Source organism: Scylla paramamosain, chromosome 49 (genome assembly GCF_035594125.1).
Source record: "Scylla paramamosain isolate STU-SP2022 chromosome 49, ASM3559412v1, whole genome shotgun sequence".
In the NCBI taxonomy this organism is placed as follows: domain Eukaryota; kingdom Metazoa; phylum Arthropoda; class Malacostraca; order Decapoda; family Portunidae; genus Scylla; species Scylla paramamosain.
Window position 1 is genome coordinate 5,460,262 of NC_087199.1, and position 12,708 is coordinate 5,472,969.

General features: G+C 44.0%; 1 long non-coding RNA gene across 1 annotated transcript; it reads right to left on the reverse strand.

Moving 5' to 3' along the window:
* Positions 1-3,346: 3,346 nt before the first annotated feature.
* Positions 3,347-12,232, reverse strand: LOC135095512 (uncharacterized). The gene is made up of 2 exons (XR_010264419.1): positions 11,989-12,232; positions 3,347-4,456 (listed from the first exon to the last, which is right to left on the reverse strand). It is a non-coding gene; the product is annotated as an uncharacterized LOC135095512 (long non-coding RNA).
* Positions 12,233-12,708: the final 476 nt, after the last annotated feature.

Below are 12,708 nucleotides of genomic sequence, written 5' to 3' on the forward strand. Positions count from 1 at the left end.
TTTTATAAATCTGATGCACTGAATATCTCCTTCCTCTATCCATAGGACGTCTGGTCATTTCTCCTGTTTTTTTTTTCTTATGTAGGAGGAACACTGGCCAAGGGCCCAAAAAAAAATTCAATAAGTAATAAAAGCCCACTGAGATGCCAGTCCCATAAAAGGCTCCAAAGTGGTACTCAAAAGTTGAAGGATAACTGTCTTGAAACCTCCCTCTTGAAAAAATTCAAGTCATATAGGAAGGTGGAAAAACAGAAGCAGGTAGGGAGTTCCAGAGTTTACCAGAGAAAGGGATGAATGATTGAGAATACTGGTTAATTCTTACATTAGAGAGGTGAGAGAAGGAAGAAAGTCTTGTACAGCGAGGCTGTAGGAGGAGGGGAGGCATGCAGTTAGCAAGATCAAAAGAGCAGTTAGCATGAAAATAACGTTAGAAGACAACTAGAGATGCAACATTGCGGCGATGAGAGAGATGCTGAAGACAGTCAGTTAGAGGAGAGGAGTTGATGAGATGCTTTTAATTCCATCCTCTCTAGAACAACGGTATGAGTGGAACACCCCAGACATGTGAAGCATACTCCATACATGGACGGATAAGGCCCTTGTACAGAGTTAGCAGCTGGGGGAGGGGGAGGGATGAGAAAAACTGGCGGAGACGTATCAGAAAGACTAATTTCATATAAGTTGTTTTAGCTTGAGATGAGATGAGAAGTTTCCAGTTCAGGTTATAAGTAAAGTACAGACCGAGGATGTTCAGTGTACAAGAGGGGGACAGGTGAGTGTCATAGAGAAAGAGGGGATAGTTGTCTGGAAGGATGCATTGATTTGATAGATGGAGGAATTAAATTTTTGAGGCATTGAACAATACCAAGTCTGCTCTGCCCCGATCAGAAATTTTAGAAAGATCAGAAGTCAGGCGTTCTGTGGCTTCCCTGTGTGAAATGTTTACTTCCTGAAGGGTTGGACATCTATGAAAAGACGTGGAAAAGTGCAGGGTGGAAAAGGGCAGCAGCAATAGAACGGACAGAAAGGAAACTTGAGATGAAGTTACAGAGAGAAGGAAAGAAGCTGTAGGAGGGTAGTTTGGAAATCAAAGCTTTGTGCCAGACTCTATCAAAAGCTTTTGATATGTCCAAGGCAACAACAAAAGTTTCACCAAAATCTCTAAAATAGGATGACCAAGAATCAATAAGGAAAGCCAGAAGATCACCAGTAGAGCGGCCTTGACGGAACCCATACTGGCGATTAGATAGAAGATTGAGAAGTGATGGATGTTTAAGAATCTTCCTATTGAGGATAGATTCAAAATACTTTAGATAAGCAGAAAATTAAAGCAATAGGACGGTAGTTTGAAGGATTAGAAAGGTCACCCTTTTTAGGAACAGGTTGAATGTAGGCAAACTTCCTGCAAGCAGGAAAGAGATATTGACAGGCGGAGCTGAAAGAGTTTGACTAGGCAAGGTGCAAGCACGAAGGCACAGTTTCGGAGAACAATGGGAGGGACCCCATCATGTCCATAAACCTTCCGAGGGTTTAGTTCAGCGAGGGCATAGAAAACATCATTACAAAGAATTTTAATAGGCAGCATGAAGTAGTCAGAGGGTGGAGGAGAGGGAAGAACAAGCCCAGAATCGTCCAAGGTAGAGTTTTTAGCAAAGGATGTGATGGCAGTGGTGCCATCTGGTTTAAATAAAGGAGGGAAAGAAGAAGTAAGGTTATTGGAGATATTTTTGGCTAGATGCCAGAAGTTACGAGGGGAGTTAGATCTTGAAAGATTTTGACACTTTCTGTTTATGATGGAATTACCGGGTGCATAACTACATGCTCCTCTGTTATGAAGGCAGAACATACCGCTTTCTTTTTCGCTTTCATCGCCATCCTGGGGCTCCTATTACTTGGAGTCCTTTCGAAGGGAACGAACGTATGCATAGTGGGTGTTAAAAGAGCCAACGTTTTGGAAAGTTTGTCTCCACACTAAATGAAAATACTTCACTGAACCAGAAGTGGAACAGTGCGAAAAAGTTCGGTGACTTCTGCCTTGACACGATGGTTGATCCTCCAGTGGTTTCTGAAGTATTTATTGATCACTTTGCAAGTGTACGTATCTAAACGGGACTCTACTTCATCCATAACAGACTATTGTTTATGTTTGCAGCTCTGTGCCATCAGCGTTACATTCCTCAGAGATGAATTTTATAACGTCACCGTCGCAGTCGCTGAACCTGACGGTTGTCTCTAGGAGGGCAGATGATAGGTGAATTACTTCTTCACTCATAACGGTATCGCTCATCATCTTTCCTCTCGTTACAGTACCACCTCCATCAAAGCCCACGTATCCCACCGGCAAGCTTCTCGTCGCCGTATCATTCTCTGTTCGGTACTATCTTTCTTACTTGAAGCTGTTACGTCATATAAGAGTTAGCTTCATCACATTTCTCCATATGCTTCGCGCTTCTTTACTGTTCCCAAATTCAGATTCCTTTCATAATGTTTAGTGGTTGATTTAAATAATTATTTAATTCTTTCATTCCAGGACCAAATACAAGTAAATGAGTATTTTCATGTTCTACACTAGATCGTCCATCATAATGATGCAATGACAAGTTCATCCTATTATCTTTTGTTTCCTGGCGACTGACATGAGAATCAGCTGAATATGAAACATTTCTCCCTCGAAATTCTTGATTAAAAGAATTACCCCTTTGTTTTTGTTTTTTTCTATTTTACTACAATACCTGGCAACTGTAAATGGACTGATATGGATTTTTTTTTTTTTTAGAATTAAGAATAATTACTAATTTTCCAGATGAAACGAAGTAGCTCGGCGAAGATGTTTGCTTCCTTCATGACAACAAGTTCACCTCCTCTGGAAATACAGTACTGGCGTGCATCGGCCCAATTCATTCGTTCGTGCGGGGCCAACAACAGACAGTGAGATCCTTCTTTGGTAAAGGGGGGTTCACATGTCTTATCTGAAATGTAAAGACAGCATCATTCTAGTATGTAGCTAGTATGATAGTCACAACGAGCTCTCAGTCATAGAAACAAGAAGTACTTAAAAATAACAATGATAAATAAATAAATATATATATAAATAAATATATATATATATATATATATATATATATATATATATATATATATATATATATATATATATATATATATATATATATATATATATATATATATATATATATATATATATATATATATATATATATATATATATATATATATATATATATTGTCATGGATCAGGGTCCCTTTACACTTTCACACCTGCCGATCACATGCAATTACTGGTTGAGTCTCCAGGCAGACTAAGGTAGGGCACTCAATGGAAAGCACAGTTATAAATCTTTTATTTATATTTACACAGTAACTACAATGAAGGCCTGGCTAGCTTAAACTACACTCAGTGGCGCGTGAGCGGCACACAAAAAAAATACTTATTCCTCCGGAAGTGAGGCCAATGCCCGGTCCTTACCCTAGAAACACTACAATGTGACCACGTGGGCACCGAATGAGGAAGAATTAAGCTACATTGTAAGAGCACAGCTTTACGTTAAATTACTGGATCACGGAGGTAAATAGCTGCCACTACGCACTATATCACTCGATAAGGAGCGACGACCATGTGGTCGCTGGGCGACTGGACATGCGCTTGAGAACAGGCCTTACCACAAATAACTCACCCAAGGTGTTCCCCTGGTGTACTCACTCCTCCAGTCTGCTTCGATGAAAGCCAGTTTCGTCAGTCAGGCCTTCGGCTTACCGTTGCACCACGCTGTCCTTTCTGCAGGCTGGTTCGGATGGAATCGAGCATGGCACGTCTTGGGCGTTGGATGACCCGGCCGGAAGTGAGGCCTGGCGAGGTCGTGACCCGCTCACCTTGGCCCACGCGCATTGATACAGGCTCCACCCACCTGCCCGCATGGTAAATGGTTCTCTTCTATGAGAGTGCGGTAATTTATTGCCCTCTCAAAAATCTAGTGCTCCTGTGCTCTCACATTATCCCATACAAACGAGGACTTTTTTCAGGGAAGAAAAAAAAAATTATAAGTCTAACTAGCTACAAAAGGGTGTGTGTAGACTAAAAGGGTCTTCGGGTGGAAGCTCAGGTGGCTCATGAGGATAAAACCCCGTATTTATATTAAGAATCTAGCTTAGGGGAAAAACTCCTGCACCAGCTGAACTTTCCCGTGCCTTTTGCAAGACGAAATATCGTCAGATTTAAACCGCCCTCCTATTGTTATGTATGTTTATGTATAACATTACGGAGTGTAGGTGTTCGAGTGTACGTAATGTATGTGGAAGAGACACGCAGACGCTACACGAACACGGAGCGGTGTCTTCGGATTCATCTTGGGGAAGACGTGGCGTGATGACACCTCTCTCTGGGGAACACAAGCGTGTTCCGAACGGCCTTGAGGTCAAGGGTGGCTTCAGAGTCCCTCTGCCAACAAAGAGAAAATTTAGTGTCTTCATAATACCATATACATCTCATAAGAACATAAGAACATAAGAAATAAGGGAAGTTGCAAGAAGCGACCAGGCTTATACGTGGCAGTCCCTGTATGAAACACACCTACCTATTTCCATCTGCTATCCCCATCCATAAACTTGTCTAATCTTCTCTTAAAGCTCTCTAGTGTCCTAGCACTAACTACATGATTACTGAGTCCGTTTCACTCATCTACCACTCTATTTGAGAACCATTTTTTTCATATCTCCTTCCTAAACATAAGTTTTTTTTTAAGCTTGAACCCGTTATTTCTTGTTCTACCCTGGTTGCTCATCCTAAGAATTTTGCTTACATCTCCCTTGTTATAACCCTTATACCACTTAAAGACTTCTATCAGGTCCCCTCTTAACCTACGTCTCTCTAAAGAATGTAAATTTAACAGCTTCAACCTCGCCTCATAAGGAATACTCCTCATTCCCGGTATCCCTTTAGTCATTCTCCTCTGTACTGATTCTAATAGACCTATATCTTTCCTGTAATGTGGGGACCAGAACTGCACAGCGTAGTCTAGATAAGGTCTGACCAGTGCCAAGTATAACTTTAATATTACTTCCGGCCTTCTATTTTTAACACTCCTAAAAATGAATCCTAGTACCCTATTTGCCTTGTTTCTGGCTTCTATGCATTGTTTCCCTAGACGGAGTTCAGAGCTAACTATAACTCCTAAATCTTTCTCATACCCTGTACCTACCAGAGTTTGGTTGTTTAATGTGTACCTATTGTGTGGGTTTCCTCTACCTACGCTAAGCACTTTGCATTTATTGATATTAAATTGCATTTGCCATCTATCTGTCCATTCATTCATTCTATCTAAATCTGCCTGCAAGGTGATGGCATCCGATTCTGACCTAATTAATCTACCTATCTTTGTGTCATCCGCAAATTTACTAACATCACTACTATTTCCACTATCCAAGTCATTGATATACATTAGAAATAACAATGGCCCTAATACTAATCCCTGTGGCACCCCACTAATTACATGACCCCACTCGGATTTCGAGCCGTTTATTACCACTCTCTGTCGCCTGTTACCAAGCCATGACCCTATCCAGCCTAACACCTTCCCATCTATCCCGTGTGCCCTAACCTTTCTCAGGAGCCTTTGATGGGGTACCTTGTCAAATGCTTACTAAAGTCCAGATATAAGATATCATAACTATCACCATTATCTACTGCCTCGTACACCTTACTGTAAAAACTTAACAAGTTTGTCAGGCAAGACTTCCCCTTCGTGAAGCCATGCTTTGACTGATTTATCAAGTTATGTTTGTCTAAATGTTCCCTAATGTTCCTCGTTATTATTGACTCTAACATTTTACCTACAACTGAAGTTAAGCTGACAGGTCTATAATTAGACGCTAAAGTTTTATCTCCTTTCTTAAAGATGGGTACTACATTAGCCTGCCTAAACATTACCGGTACCTCACCCGACTCCAGTGATTTCCTAAAGACAGAAACTAACGGCTCACTAATAATCTCTTTACATTCCTTAAGTACTCTGGGATATATTTCATCAGGTCCTGGTGACTTGAACTTTTTTAGCCTATCTATCTCCTGTTCCACTATCTCCCTAGTTATGGAAATATCTGTCAGCTTCTCATTCTCATCTGCTCTAAACATCTGTTCACTATCTGGCATATCCTGCATGTTTTCCTGGGTGAAGACAGTTAAAAAATAATCATTCAGAAGTTTACTAATCTCCTCCCCAGAACTAACCAGCTCCCCATCTGCTGCCTTTAATGGACCTACAGTATCCTTATTCTTCGTCCTGTATACCTGATAAAATCCCTTGGGGTCCGTCTTCGCCTGGCTGGCTACCTTTGATTCATAATTGTCCTTAGCTTTCCTCGTTAACTTCCTGACTGTTTTAACTAATTCATTATATTGTGTCCTTAAAACTTCTTCACCTGCCCTTAATCTCCTATATATACTTCTCTTACAGGCTATATAATGCTTTAACCTAGCAGTCATCCATTTAAGGTCATTTTTTTGTGATCTTATTGTTCTATACGGGATATTTGCTAACTGACCTGTATGAACTTTATCTACGAAATATTTATACATTTACTTCACCTAGTCCCCTTATCTCGTCCCCTACCATCCTCTCCACTCCCTCATCTACTCGCCTCGACCTCACCTCTCTCATTTCAGCATGACCTGGCATTCCAACATACTCACACCTAGCTCCCCCATTCCTCTTTCCTCCTCCCTTCCGGACACATCTTCCCTCCTCTTGTCCTACACCCTCACGCCTCACCTCACCTCTCTCATCCTGCCTTATCTCTCTGAACTCCGTCCCTGACCTAACCTCACCCTGCATCCTTTGCCAGTCCACTCCTTGGAGGTACCTTTTTAATTCTTCAAAATTTGCTCTCCTAAAGTCAGGTATTTTACTAGTGTTTTTGTTTCTAACTGTTTCTTCCCATTCTAAATTGTACCTAATTTCCCTATGGTCACTGTTACCTAGCTGTCCTCCAACCCCTACCTGCGTGACTGCTTCCTCCCTGCTAGTAAGAATTAAATCTAGAATATTATCCCCCCCTTGTGGGTTCTACGACTACCTGTTTAAAAAAATTATCCTGAATTACCTTAAGAAATTCCTCTGCTTCCTTGTTACCTACCATCAGACTCCAGTCGATATTCCTAAAATTAAAATCTCCTACCACACATACCTGACTGTACCTCCCTGCTCTATTTAATTCCTGCCACAGTGAGGTGTTAATTTCCTCTGTACTGGTCGGTGGTCTGTAAACTACCCCTAGTACTACTGACTGCGATCCTTCTTTAATATCTACCCATATCGACTCTGCTTTGTTATCTGTTTTAATTCTACTGTTGATACAACACTGTAATATGTCCCTAACATATAACGCGACGCCTCCTCCTCTCCTGTTTTCCCTATCTTTATAGAACATTGTATACCCATCTATCTTAACCTCTGGATTAAATACTTTTCCTGACATATCTAACCAAGTTTCAGTTCTCATATTCAAACACATGACACAAGTGACAGCTCATCATGTAGTTGGGGTGTAGTAGCGTGGGTGGTTATGGGTCTTGCGGGGCCACCACATAACCTGGTCCACACTCTTTCTCTCCCAGCACCCGGAAGACCAGGCAACTGTAGGATATGTTCCTTGCACAGCAACGACTTCAGTATCTTGAATGATCTGTCCTCGTGGGGGCCCCACTCAACCTTGTTTGGTGCTCTTTTCTTAACAAGTTCATAGAGCGGCAGCGCTACCGCTGCAAAGTTAAGGACAAACCTGCGGTAATACCCTGCTACCCCTAGAAACGATTGGACCTGTCTTTTTTGGGAATGGGAACTTCCTTTATTTTCTGAACTTTGTCCTCCAAGCAGAGACACTGTCCTTGACTCACCTTGTGGCCTAGGAAATCGACATCTGCCTTTGCAATCTCACACTTGCTCGGCTTAACCGTAATGTTGACGTCTTGGAGTTTATCTAGGACCGTACATAACAGTCTTACATAGTCCTCTAAATCCGTAGAATGTACCAGTACGTCATTTACGAAAACCACGACCCCATTCAGGTCACCTAGTACCTGTCTTATTCGGCAGTTGAAAACAGCGAGAGAATTGGCAAGACCGAAAGGAAGGATATTGATAGAGGCCTCTGGGGATGGCAAAAGCCGTTATTATCCTTGACTTGGGGTCAAGCGGGATCTGAAAGAATCCTTTCGTGAGGTCCAGTTTGCTAAACACCCTCGAGTGTGACAGCCTGCCAAATATCTCCTGTTGGTCGAACATGAGCTCTGCGTCTATTTATGTTACTGCGTTAACCCTTCGGAAGTCGCCGCAGATCCTAACACTACCGCCTTTCTTGCATACGACGACCATAGGACTGCAGTACGGAGAATCGGATCTCTCGATAATGCCTAAGTCCTCCATTTCTTTTATTTCCTCAGCCACAGCGTCCCTAAGCTGCAGAGGGACCTGATAGGGTTTCACCTTCACTGGCTTCCTGTTCGTTAGGGTGATCTCGTGGGGCGCCACCCGGGCCTCGCGAGGCTTGTCAGAGAAAACCTCCAGAAGATTCTTTATTATCGATACTTCCTCAGATGACAGCCTTTCAGATAATGCGACGTCATCTACAGTTTCCGTCTGACGCTTTTTGTATATGAGTGGACCGTCTCCTACGTCCTCTGCATCGTGAATAACGGCCGCACTGCATTTGATCTCACCTTCCTTTTTCGCAGCTGTTGAAGGGGAAAAAATACCACGCACGGCTTTCAAACAGGCGGCTTTGTCCTCAGCATATGCTGGTTCCTGAGCGCCAGCGCTACCAGAGATGGCGGGCGCATGATACTCCTTAAGCATGTTAATGTGGAGACGTTTCCGTTTTCCATCAATCAGTACAGCATAATTTAAATCGGAGACGCGCTCTATGACCTCGTAAGGCCCCTTCCATTGCCCCAGCAACTTATTATGAACAGTGGGTAGGAGTATTAAGCACTCCTGTCCAGGCTGCAGGGTGCGTAGTCGCACATTCCGATCATAATGCGCCTTTTGTACCTCCTGGGCTTTCAGGAGTTTTTCATAGGCCATATGACAGATTTCCCTAAGTCTGCTAGCCAGGTTTATAACGTACTCGTATGGTGTACGTACCTCCGGACTTTTCACGTCCTCGTCCCATAGCTCTCTCAGCACTGGTTGTGGACCGCTCACTGCTCTCCCATAGAGTAGTTCGAAAGGTGAGAACTTCAGTGTACTCTGCGGTGCTTCCTTGTATGCGAACAAGAGAGGAGCCACAAATCTCGGCCATTCCTTGGGTTGCTCATCGGCCAGCCGCTTGAGCATCTTCTTCAGTGTGCCGTTGAATTTTTCGCACATACCGTTACACATGGGATGCCAGAGTGTCGTGTTAAGGCCCTTCACGGAGAGGAACCTAAACGTCTCGTCCATCATGGCAGACGTAAACTGAGTGCCTCGGTCGCTCAGCACCTTCTTGGAAATACCCTCACGGCAGAATATCCCTACCAGCGTTTCAGCCACTGTAGTGGCCTCTATATTTTTCAGGGGTATTGTTTCAGGCCTGCGAGTGCTAAAGTCCACACACGTGAGTAGATATTTTGATCCGTGAGTCGCGCGTGGCGTGATAGGCCCAACAATATCTACCGCTACCCTCTCAAATGGCTCGGATATAAGGGACATGGGTTTTAGCGGCGCAGGTGTCACACGGCCCTTGTCTACAGTCTCTTGACACACGTCACAGCACCTCGCGAATCTCGCGATATCGGTCATCATGCCAGGCCAGAAAAATATGTGACTAATGCGGTCTTGTGTTTTCTGTCGTCCCATGTGAACACCCAAAGCCGCGCAATGTCCCATCTCCATCATCGCGTGGTTGTACTGTGCGGGTACCACGAATTGCGACTGAGCCTCACCGAGGTCGGAGATGACTTCTCTATACAACTTTCCTCTGTGTTGGCAGAAGCGAGTCGTACCGTATTTATTTACCCTCGACACCCTCTCAGCGACTTGCTTCCAAATGTTTGCAAGGGAGGAATCAGTCTTTTGTGCGGCAGTGACGTTAGCGCTATTGAGCAGCTCGTCAGGTGATGTGAGCTTGAGAGGGACCACGGGCCGTGTGTCGTGCCTGAGCTCGCATCAGGGCGGCACCTACTTGACCTTCGGTTTGGGTCGCGGCGTCCGTGTTCCGAACGTCCCTCACCACTTCAACGTTACCGATTATCGATTCGTAGCTCGGCTGTTTCATCACAGCGGCCTGACTTCTGCCAGTGAGGAATGGCGTCTCCATATCGACTACAGATATCGGGGAAATAGCCACAGAGCCGTTCATCATGACGACTCTCACTTGTTCTCCTGTGAACTGAGCGGGAGCAACCAGGGCCTCTTTCACTACACAAGCAGTAGAACCATTGTCCCGCATTACCCTTACCGACCTGCCCTTTACTCTACCGTTTTTCACAGTCAATCCCCGCAGTGAATCTACTGGTACTGAAGAGGCTGCTGCGATTCAAAACGAGTGGGGCTGTGGGGCCCTGTTATTTGCTTCAAGGGTCACCTGAACGCTATCTACGGCCGGCGAAGGGTGGTTCTGGACGGCTGTAATTGGAGTAGCGTCTGCCGCTGGTACAATATCGGCCGGCGTCTCGAATAGCGCGGCAGCCTGTGTTTGGGCCACCTCTCATAGGTGGTGCGGGACGCGATGAGCCGGTATTCCACCCACGTGGTGGATGAAACTTATTACCCTCCCTGGGGTGTCCTTGTAGCTTATTCTGCCGGAAGGGAGGCGGTACCTGCTCCTTCCTTACTGGCTCCGGATCGTTGGGCTGCAGCTTGCTGCCGCTCCTCGCTGAACGAACTCGGGGAACATTTTTACGTCCATGTGCGGAAAAATGGAGGTCCAGGTTTTCCGCCATTTTATTTGCCTGTACGTTTCCCGTCGCCTTAGTTGTGGCCACAAACTCAAGCGGGCACATATCCTCAAACCTGTCGTGTATGACTAATTCCCGCAACGCTTCATATATGAGATAAATCCCTTCCGCACTCGCTCGCCAAAGAGACGAGAAATTCTGGCGTGAGCCTGAACGGCAGTTTCGTTATCACTGATAGCAGCACTGCGAAATGCCTGCTGAATTGCCTCCGTCGTTCTGCCAAACGCCTTCAAAAGAGCGCATTTCATGTGTTAGTACTAGTTATCTTCGGGCCCTAGCCCATGTACAATGGACAAGGCTTAGCCTGTAAACAGGCTGTAAAATTCGATGGCCTTCTCTTCAGACTCCATCTGATACAACTTGGCCAGCCGCTCGAAATGGGAAATGAAGGCATCGATGGATTCCCCTTCACAGTAAGCATTAAGTTTCACCCTATGTAGGGCACGTAGAGTGCTTCCCTCAGAATTTCGAGATCGAGTCTCTTCCGCCTCCGCACGGCGAAGCTCCATTTCAGTCATCGCTTTCTCGTGTTCCCGTTCTTCAGCACGAACCATTTCCTGCCTCACGCGTTCCTGCCTTTCCTCCTCCCACAGACGGTCCTCTCTCTCACGTTCCTCGGCGCGTAAGCGGTCCTCTCTCTCCTCAGCTAGCCGCTTCTTTATATACTCACTAACCTTCGTCGCTGCTGTTATGTTCAGGCCTAAACCGCGCAAAGGGATTGAAAGATTCACTATGACCCATTGTCTACAGCAATGTCAGCAGAATTACACGGTACCAAAGAATTACTCTACCGTGAGGTCCCTGTTCGGGCGCCATTTGTCATGGATCGGGATCCCTTTACACTTTCACACCCGCCGATCACATGCGATTCCTGATTGAGTCTCCAGGTAGATTAACGTAGGACACTCATAAGAAAGCACAGTTATAAATCTTTGATTTATATTTACACAGTAACTACAACGAAGGCCTAGCTAATTATGGCTACACTCAGTGGCGCGTGAGCGGCACACAGAAAGAAATACTTATTCCTAATAACTCACCCAAGGCGTTCGTTCCCTTGGTGTAAACTCCTCCAGTCTGCTTCGATGAAAGCAAACTTCGTCAGTCAGGGGTTCGGCTTACCGCTGCACCACGCTGTCCTTTCTGCAGGCTGGTTCGGGTAGAGTCGAGGATGGCACGTCTTGGGTGCTTGATTACCCGGCCGGAAGTGAGGCCTGGCGAGGTCGTGACCCGCTCACCTTGGCCCACGCGCATTGTTACAGGCTCTGCCCACCTGCCCGTATGGCAAATGGTTCTCTCCTATGAGAGGGCGGTAATTTATTGCCCTCTCTAAAATCTAGTGTTCCTGTGCTCTCATATATATATATATATATATATATATATATATATATATATATATATATATATATATATATATATATATATATATATATATATATATATATATATATATATATATGTATATATATATATATATATATATATATATATATATATATATATATATATATATATATATATATATATATATATATATATATATATATATATATATATATATATATATATAAAGAAATGGAACTTTACAAAGTTGATCACTTAAGTATCTTCAATAATGAGTTTAAATTTACGGACCAGCTTCCATAAGCTGATGATAAGTAGATGTAGATGTAGACAGTTGATGAATATGTCATTAACCAAACTATCATAAGGTCTTGGGCTGAAAGTGTGGCAGATAAGACTGACGTTTATCGTCCTTT